The sequence below is a fragment of the Pteropus alecto genome, unplaced genomic scaffold, assembly GCF_000325575.1.
Source record: "Pteropus alecto unplaced genomic scaffold, ASM32557v1 scaffold114, whole genome shotgun sequence".
NCBI lineage: Eukaryota > Metazoa > Chordata > Mammalia > Chiroptera > Pteropodidae > Pteropus > Pteropus alecto.
The window spans coordinates 2,140,261-2,147,579 of NW_006435793.1; the positions used below are offsets into that span (position 1 = coordinate 2,140,261).

The window sequence follows — 7,319 nt, forward strand, 5'->3', positions numbered from 1 at the left end:
AGAGTGTGCAAACCAGACTTGACTCGATGAGCTGGCAGAGTCCCCACAGATCCGCATGGAAGCTGAGCTTTGCCGGACTGCATGGACGGTCCCCTTTCTAAAAGGCGTATGATGTTCTACTTGGCAGTACAATATAGTAGAAAAGTATGGAGTTAGAAGATAGGATATCTGGACTGTAGTCCCCACAGTTTAGATGACCTTGGGCAAGCTATTTAGGTTTTCTGAGTCGAGGCTTTCCTGTCATGAAGTGAGAGTAATAATACATCCTTTCCCTTTGTACAAGGCTATTCTGAGAATTAAATATATATGCGAGAAGCTGAGAAGACCTCTGTGTATCTTAGTCTTTATTTCCTAGTTTGTCAGATCAAAGTCTTAATCTAGAATGTATAAATCTATTCACAGTAAATGTTCATTCATTAGACAGACTGATTGATGATGAGTTGGGATTCTAGATTCAGAACAGAAGACAGAAATAAACCTACTCTTGATGATATTTTAAAGCCTCTCCAATTTAATATGACTTAATTTGCACATTTAGAACTTGAGTATTAGATAGGGATAAAAATGTGGCTATTGAGATTTGGTGAGAAAAGAAGGCTTCATCCATTCAGTGTTTACTCTATAAATATTTTTGGGTGCAGGTAAAATATTTATAACAGTGCTTGGCACATGTCACGTGTTCAGTAAATTCCCACTGTTATTATTGTTGCTGTCGTTGCTATTTGCCCAGTCATGAGCTGAGCTTTGGGGTTGAAAATAGGCAAAGCCATAGTCTCTGGCCTCTAGGAGCTCCAAGTCCAGTGGCAATCATCAGCAAGCCAGGAACTGAATTGGCTGGCACTTTGATGTTGGACTTCCAACCTCCAGAACTGTTTAGGTTTAGGCCACCCAGTCTATGGTACTGTGTTATGGCAGCCTGAACTGACTAAGACCTTAGCCATGGGAGTTTGACAAAAGGCAGAGGTAACTTAGGATAGAAGGCACTAGGAGAGCTGGAAGGACACGCTCTGTACTTAACTTTCTGACTGACCCGTATTCATCCATGTCCCTCTCGGGGCGCCAGATTCCTTTTCTATAAACTAAGGTCTCCTTTCAGTTCTAGCGCTCAGCAAGCTATGATTTAGAAAGGAATTGTTAGAAAACCTGTATTGTTGCATTCATGTGGATTTAAAAATACACATTTTTAAATTTTATTTTTTTTGTGGCGAAGTATACATAACATACATTTTATCATATTAACCACTATCCATCTCCAACTGATATTCTGTATCCATTTATAATAATTACTACCCCCTACCACCCAGCACCTAGCAGCCACCATTTTACTTTCTGTCTCTATGAATGTGACTCATCTAGGTGCCTTCTATAAGTGGAATCATATAGTATTTGTCCTTTTGTGACTGGTTGATTTCACGTAGCATCATGTCTTTAAGGTTCATCCATGTTGTAGATGGATGTCAGAATTTTATTCCTTTATAAGGCTAACTAGTATTCGTCATGTGGATTTGGAATCACAAGACCTGTGCCCCAATTCCAACTCTTCTACTTATGGGCTCATGTGACCTTGAATGTACCCTCTGCTTCTCATTTCCTCATCCTTAAATAGTGAAAATAGTACCTACCTCATAGACTTGCTGGGTGGAGAATTTGATATAATGGATGTGAAACCTCTTCGGGAATGTTATGATGCTATGGCTATTTTTAGCAATAAGAGCCCACTAGGTTGGCTGCCAAGGGTTGATTCTTTTCTTCTGGCCACCTTAATGGCATCTTTCTAAGCAATTCTTTGGCCTGAGTGTATAGCTGATCCAATTCACTTATCACGGCAGTCAAATAAATGGACTTGGTTGTTTTCCTGTCGGCTTCTTGATATGTCACATCAGCACAGCTGAAGATGAGGAGCCTCTATCTCTGACCCAAATGCTTAGACCTGGGTGCCTCCATTGTATGCCAGGGGAAGTATGTGTGCAGGAGAAAACTCTCCCCACCTTGAATTTTTGCTCCATTCTAAGGCAACATCAGGTTTCCGGTTTCTAGGCTTGACTCCATGAAGTCATTCTGCCCTGGAGAGGTTGGAAGATGGATTAGTGGAAAGTGACATGAGGCAGCTTGGCCTGGGGGTCTAGGAGGCTGAAGGCCAAGCTGGATCTCCTATGGACTCACTGCGTGACCATGAGCAAGGCACTTTTCCTCTCTGGGTTGGTTACTCTCCTCCGTGTGAAAAGGTGGGATTCAGTGACCTCCAAGGTCATCTCCAGCTCTGGCCTTCTGTGAATTATGAATTATTTACAGATTACCATCCCACTTTCTGTCAATGACTCTCAATATCTTTCACCCCTGCCCTTCAGGTACTTGTCCCCAAAAGCTGCTTACTTCAGGTTCAGACTAACACTTGATCCTTACCCTTAGCTCTTAGTCTATCTCTTCCCTCCTCCCTCTTTGCGTTGATTCCTTTCTGGTCCAATTTTCTGCCATTTAGACGACTTCGCTTTAGAAACATCTTTCCTAAAGCATGCCGAAAGGTTAATAGCAGATTTATGGCTTGAGTTCTCATTTCTCTGGTGTTTTAGGAGAGGAGCAAGACTTCAGCCTCAAAAGAATGGCCCACTCACAATAGAGTTTAGATACAGATTGGGGAGATGGGTTCAAAAAGTAGATGGGGGCCAAATTATGGAGGTTTCTAAAGAGAAGCCAAGAGGTTTGAACTTTATCCAGTGACCACAGGGAGCCACTGAGTGTTTTGAGCTGTAGCAGAGTTGTATCTTTAAGAGATCAGTCAGGCAGCCTTTTGAAGACAGGATTAAAGTGGGAAGAAGGCAGAAGCAGGCAGGAGAGTGAATCCAGGATCTAGGTGAGAGAGACCAAGAAGAGTGACATTAGAGGTAAAAAGGAAGAGACCCATCTGGGAGGTTTTAGAAGAATCAACTGGACTCGGGCTGCAGTGCCTCTGGGGATGAGAAAGAGGAAAGAGTTGAGAATGACCCTGACATTTCTACCATGAAAGGTTGATGCATTTTTGTCTCTGGCTGATACGGAAAACACATTCCCTGCCATTCTTCCATAGTTCACGATCCTGCAGCCACGCCCAAATCTGCTCCCGCCTCGGGGCTTTTGCGCTTGTGGATCTTGGTGCCCAATTTTGCCTCAAATGTCACCTCTTTCAAGAAGCTACTTTGATTATTCAGTCTGAAGTAGTCTTGCTGTCTTGCTCACCTCCCACCTCAGATCTTTATTCACCTCATTTTTAAAGCTCTATCTGAAATGAGCTCATTCGTCTATTTGCTTACTTCCACTAGAATTTAAGATCCATGTGGGTAGGGGTCTTATCTGTCTTGTTCCTGGCACCTAGAATAGGGCTTGGCTCATAGCAGATGCTTAGTTATTATAAGTTTAATGAATAGGAAGGAAGGAAGGGAGGGAGGGAGGGAGGAAGGACGTTTGAGTGTGTTCCTGGCACCTAGAATAGGGCTTGGCTCGTAGCAGATGCTTAGTTATTATAAGTTTAATGAAAAGGAAGGAAGGAAGGAAGGAAGGAAGGAAGGAAGGATGAAAGGAAGAGAAAGAAGGGAAAGAAGGAAAGAAAGAAGAAAGAGAAAGAAAGAAAGAAAGAAGGAGACTGGAATCAGATGTGACAGATTAATTTCCAAAGATGGCTGCAGCAGTATCTCCCATCTTGCATGCCTATTGTGATGAGACCAGCTGCTCCTCCAAGCAGGTGGAGTCTGTTTTCTCTCTCTTTAACCTGACTGGAATCAGATGTGACAGCTTATTTCCAAAGATGGCTGCAACAGTATCTCCCATCTTACATGCCTATTGTGATGAGACCAGCTGCTCCTCCTAGCAGGTGGAGTCTGTTTTCTCTCTCTTTAACCTGGGCTGGCCCTATGACTTGCTTTAACCTGTAGAATATAGCTGAAGTGACACATGGCTTCAGAGTCTAGGCATTTAGAAGCCTTGTGGCTTTTGTTTTCACACTCTTGCAGTACTTCTTCAGAGAAAAGTGTCTTGGGACCATCATACTGTGAGAAAGACCAAGGCCTTATGGAAGGAAACAGAGCCCTTCAGTCAATGGCCCTAGCTGAGCCCAGCCCCCAGCAGATCTGCCAGCTGAACCACATGAGTAACCTCAGGGGAGAAGAGCCATCCAGGCAAGCCACAGGGTTGCAAGAAACAGTAAATTGTTTCAAACCACTATGTTTCTTTCTCCACTTTGGGCTTTAAGTTTAAGGAACTGGTAGGCATACAGTTGGAGATGTATAGCAGGAATTCAATATGTATATAATATGTATATAAAATACATGTACATACATACTTTCATGTGCATATATGTATACATATTCGTATGTGTATGCATATACATGATTACATATATAGTATGTATGTATGCATTTTTGAAAGAAACTGATTTGATGACCTATGGATTATATACATATATAATGTATATGTGATTTACTGTGATTTAATGTGATTAAGAAAAATGTTCTTTTGTTTCTTGACTGGATTGTAAAGAAAATTATAACAACAGTGTGTTTCCTTACTCTCGTTGTGAAAATTTTTCAAGTAGGTAAATGGGGAGCAGTTATAGTCAGACATTGGTCCCCACCCAGTGTCATTTGAGAAGCATTTAGGACCCCTACCTGCCCAAAGTGTCTGCTTCACTGCATTCTGCTCCCTGAAGACACTCTTTACTGTTACTTTTTCAGCTGAGAGTTAGACACGGTTCCAGAATTGTCAATTCCAGGCCACCCTGGTATCGATAAACATGCACTTTGTGATTTGTACTTTATAAAGCCATTTTCCCATCATCATCTCATTTAATTCTCATAGCAACGCTGTGGCATAGGTTCTGATTTTTTTGAAAATGAGGAGACGGGATTGAACTGAAAGTCACAAGGTGTTAGGTAGCAGAGTGAGGATCCAGCCTGGCAGACTCTTAACTCTTGGGTCAGCATGCTTTCAGCACTCTCGTACTTTCCAATAGAGCAGTCTGTGAGCTTCTTGGAAAGTATTTACATAACAAAGAGGATGACCTTGGTCTTGAAAGCCATTCTTTGTCTGTCACAGGAGACATAGAGATTATCATCTTTGGGCAAGGTCTTCACCCATCTTGTAATTTAAGTAAAACTTTCATGCTAATTTCCTCTCCCTCCTACTGTTAGCCCTGGCTCCTGGGAAAGGAAAGGAAGTGCTTTCACACTTTATAGACAACCTTGGCTCCAATCACATCATTTGCTTCATTTTTTTCTCTCCTACAAAATATGAAAAAGCAGATGTAAAGGCTTCTCTGTTTCTCTGTAAAGGAAGAAGATAATAGTCGTTTTGCACATTTTAATTTAGCATATTTAAAAAGATTGAGCATTGACTTTTTTAATTGGGAGATTTATTTTGGATAAAAAATTAATTTGGGACGAGCTAAGAATACTCTTTTTGAGTATTGGGATACAAGAGGAAGGCTCTCGAGATCTGTTTGCAAACTTCAGCAGCCCTTATGGTCTCCCTGAGACCAGGCAGACACTGACTGAGACCCCGGCCCATTCTGGCAGCACAGGCACATGGACCTCGTTAGAATATTTGGTTGGGGTAGGGGGAGGAAAGACAAGGGTATTTTCTAACCAGGCGTCTCATCTCGGCAATTCTCTGTTACATCATGAAAGGCCACACTTCTTTTTCTACAATTGTTCTTCCGCTCATTTCTTGATTGATCTGAGCTTCTGGTCACTACTGACTTCCCCGCCCCTCTCCACTGTGCCCTTGGGTCCCTGCTCCATGGTGAACCACTCTCCAGTCACCTCCTTCATTTGCTGAGATCTGGATTGTCCTACGTGGAACTCCCCAGTGGAGGCTACTGATTCTTCCACTTTTCCTTGCAACATGGAGGTAGGAAAAGAATATACATACACATTCTCGCGGATCTTCTCTTATGTTTACAGACATTACACTTTTGCCCTCATTAAAAATTAATGTTTATTTGTTTCATTCTATTTGGCTATAAAACCCACAATCTCCACTATCTCTTCTATATCATTGTCTTCTCCTAGCTTCCCAGTCACTGCTGTTCATTTATTGCAGATTTTGGCATCTGATTTATGACCTTTCTCTCCATTTCAACTCGCGTTGTCATCATTCTGGGAGGTTTCACTGACAAGAATTGGACCATCCAAGTCTCATGATTCTGGAATTTTTTATTTCTGGAGACCATCATTTTGCCTCAGTTTCAGTCACATGCTCTAGGGCCATCTCCTACAAGAGTTTCCCTTTTTATTATTATTATTATTTATTATTCCTATTTATGCCTACAGCACCTGGTCTTCCTAGGTGGTCTCCCATCCAAGTACTAACCAGGCCCGACCCTGCTTAGCTTCCGAGATCAGACATTGGGTTTGTTCAGGGTGGCATGGCCGTAGACCATGGACCGTGGCTCCACTGGGGTGCGGACCCAGGACCTTTTGTGTGTAAAGCAGATGTGCTAAACGTTACACTATGGAACCACGTCCAAGAGTTTCCCTTTTGAACTCTTTAATTCCCTCCTAGTAACTTCATGCCTTTGCTTTCTCTAGGTTCTTGGCCCTTCCATTTTCTCTTCATTAATTGTTCCTCTCCCAGCCTTTATTTCTTCTTTTCCCTCTTTGGAGTCCATGATTGATCACCTTTTCCTTCTCAGCGGCTCTCAACATTTACCATTCCTCACGAGTTCCATACACAATTCCATACCCTACACTCTGCATCCATAGCAGAATATCATGTCTTGTACTCAACTGAGAAAATTGATCCCTCTGGTATCAACTGCTTGCTCTCAACTTCCAGCAGCCTACAATTCATTGCCTCTTCTTTCCTCTACCTCAGAGGATATGCATCCTTGATGCAACCCTCTCCTTTTTCCTGCTGCATCTTTTTCTATCAGTCATCACCTCTCCATGAAACCTATTTCCTTCTATGAAATCTTTTCCCTCAGTATATGAAAACAGTCAAGTTTTCTCCATTTTTAAAAACAACAACAACAAAAGCAAACAAAACACCAAACATAACTTTATCTCATGTTCACCTCTAACTGGGTAGCCTCTTATCTAACTATCTCAAAAAGTTGCCTACATTCACTGCCTCCAGTTTCCCACCTCCCATTCACTCCTCAACTTGCCGCAGTCTGGCTTCTTGCCCCAGGCATTCTACTGAAGCAGCTGTTCACTAAAACTAACAGTAACTTCCTAATCTTCAAATCCCGTGGATATTTTTCAGTCCTTATTGTACCGAACCACTTTCTAGTATTTGATATTGTTAATCATTCTTTTCCTTCTTGGAACTCTGGATTTCCTTGTATCTGG

General features: G+C 42.1%; 1 pseudogene; it reads right to left on the reverse strand.

The window, feature by feature from the left end:
- Window positions 1–6,290: 6,290 nt before the first annotated feature.
- LOC112479466 lies at window positions 6,291–6,406 on the reverse strand (annotated as a pseudogene).
- Window positions 6,407–7,319: the final 913 nt, after the last annotated feature.